The 2836-nt window shown below is 45.1% G+C and overlaps 1 non-coding gene across 1 annotated transcript; it reads left to right on the top strand.

Annotated features, from left to right (window-relative positions):
- Positions 1-2531: 2531 nt before the first annotated feature.
- Positions 2532-2603, top strand: trnad-guc (transfer RNA aspartic acid (anticodon GUC)). Its single transcript has one exon. It is a non-coding gene; the product is annotated as a tRNA-Asp (tRNA).
- The last annotated feature ends 233 nt before the right edge of the window (positions 2604-2836 follow it).

Raw genomic sequence — 2836 nt, 5'->3', positions numbered from 1 at the left:
TTGTTAAGCGGAGCGACACAGGGGAACCCAAGAGCAGACTCAGATGAGGAAACAGGGATGAATGACCCAAAGTATTTATTGTTACACAGGAAGATGTGGAGTGCAGATCCGGGGAAGCTTGGATGAGTTGCAGAAAAAACAGATGTGGAGACTGAGGTTGAGTTAGCTGAGTAGAACAGGGTAAACAAGTCCTGAGGAGAATCCAAGGTAGTGGTGGTGAGTAAAATCCAGAGCAAGTTAGTTGGGTGGTGAGATGTGGACCGGGAGACAGGAGCCAGCGACAGAGCGGTAAATGAGCAGAGATTACAATCTGGCAGGGTGGAAGTGGCAGGACTGAGTATTTGGAGAGGTCTTGATTATGGAACGAGTAGCAGCTGGTAGGGATCTGCTCTGACTCCAGCACACCTGTCTCCAACCACACAATCACACAGAGGGAGCGAGAGAGTGTACAGGGGGAGTAACTGCAGGTCAAGAAGACACCGGATGAACACCAGAGGGCGTAGCAGGAGCAGATGGGGCACCAGTGTTGTCTTCGTGCCTCTGTGTTTGGCCACTCATCTCAGTGTTTTCGTCTAACCACATCACATTTTGGAGCTTAGGTTCCACCCGTTTTCATGCCTGACATGCGGTAATGATAAAGTGATGTAATAGCCTACAGTTTTCTGACATTTAGTTTTAATTATTGTGATAGGCTCATGTTTTACTGGTACTGCATACCCCCACTATTTATTTTGCGGGACACCATACTGGACTGTATGAGCTTACATCCACCCTGTCACGATCGTCTTTAGGTAAAAGTGAGGACCAAGGCGCAGCGTGATAATGATACATCTTCTCTTTATAATGAAGACGAAACTAACACTTTTACAAACTAACAAAAACAAATAAACCGACGAACGTGAAGCTATATAAACAAATAGTGCTGACACTAAACACTACACATAGACAATTACCCACAACCTACCTAATGCCTATGGCTGCCTTAAATATGGCTCCCAATCAGAGACAACGATACACAGCTGTCTCTGATTGAGAACCAATCCAGGCAACCATAGACTTACATAAACACCTACACTGAACACAACCCCATGAACTCTACAAAACCCCCTATACAATACAAACACCCTAGACTAGACAAAAACTCACAAACATCCCCCATGTCACATCCTGACCTAACTAAAATAATAAAGAAAACAAAGATAACTAAGGCCAGGGCGTGACACACCCCTGGCTATAACACAACAGAATGTAGAAAAAGTCAATGTGGTGTGAATACTTTCTGAAGGCACTGTGAGCAATTTGCGTGTAACAAATCCGGTATCAGGATAAATAAAACAGGGAAATGTTTCTTTAATTAACTTTCTTTAATTATTGTAATGAAACAGCAGGGAGCAGGTCTCGAACCCTCGACCTCCTAGCCCGAGGTCCGGCGCGCTATCGACTGTGCCACAAAAGCATGCTCAAGCGGCAGAGTCGATTTCCGCGCTTATAAACCCAGGGTCGTTACACTACTCCCTCCTTTCAAAGAGCGCGTCCTCGCGCTAGCTTGCGACTTTACGTCTTACAGGAACGCGCTCACCGGCCAAGCACACGCACTGTCGTGGATGCGAGGTCCGATCCCACTTCTGACACCAATGTAATGAAACAGCAGGGAGCAGGTCTCGAACCCTCGACCTCCTAGCCCGAGGTCCGGCGCGCTATCGACTGTGCCGCAAAAGCATGCTCAAGCGGCAGAGTCGATTTCCGCGCTTATAAACCCAGGGTCGTTACACTATGTTTAATTAACGCAAACAATAAATGACAAATGCAATTCTCGTATATACCGGTTCGTTGTATCACCGCGCAGGGTAAAACAGGGAACTGGCAGGAAGCACGTAAACAGCTGTTCTTATACCGTGATGACGTAGTTCCAACGCATCTGTTGGCCTATCACAGTAGAGGCTGAGCGTGGTTTAAACTTTACTCAGCCTATCGCCGGTACTCAGACTGGTCCCCTTCTCTCAGATGTCCGCATCTGGTCTTAGATCCGTCTTGTGTCTCCCCCGATTCTACACTCAAACAGTCCCTTATTTGGTATTGTCCAGTGCCCCAACCCCCCTGGTTAGCCTAGAGATTTGCACCCCTCCCCTCTCCAGATTGACCACAGCTTTTATGGCCTGTCACTCTATGTTGGTCAGTCTTTACACACATACATCTGTATTGTTTGTGTGTGTGTGTGTAACAAAACAATATTCATCTTCATACAATATGGTAGCAGGCTATGGTGCATAAACATAAATCCTAACAGCACTGTACCTCCGTTTATAATTACAACCCATCACATCCAGGCTGTATCACAACGGGTCATGATTGGGAGTCCCATAGGGTGGCGCACAATTGGCCCAGCGTCGTCCGGGTTTGACCGGTGCAGGCCGTCATTGTAAATAAGTATTTGTTCTTAACTGAAAAGCCCAAATAAAGGTAAATACAAATTACAAAACGATAATTAAGTGAGCAGGTTTATAAAAACAATTGTGTTTTGGTACATGTAGTCCTCGTTAGTATAGTGGTCAGTATCCCCGCCTGTCACGCGGGAGACCGGGGTTCAATTCCCCGACGGGGAGAAAACTTTTTTGTTTGAACCTTTTTCAATGTTGATTTGTAATCGATATGCCTGAAACCTCACCATTTTTCTTGGATGAACATTTGTGTTCATTATGCGCATCAGTAATTGGTTGTAGAATAATGTAGAATATGATCATTAAACATCATGATTGGCTATAAGGAGAACAGTATACATGCATTATATACTACACAAGCTTACAACTTACTTAACTTTGTTGTTAAAGTATAAAAA

This window comes from Salvelinus fontinalis, chromosome 14 (genome assembly GCF_029448725.1).
Source record: "Salvelinus fontinalis isolate EN_2023a chromosome 14, ASM2944872v1, whole genome shotgun sequence".
Classification (NCBI taxonomy): domain Eukaryota; kingdom Metazoa; phylum Chordata; class Actinopteri; order Salmoniformes; family Salmonidae; genus Salvelinus; species Salvelinus fontinalis.
The sequence above is the reverse complement of the archived record's forward strand: the minus strand, read 5'-3'. Positions and strand labels throughout refer to the sequence as shown.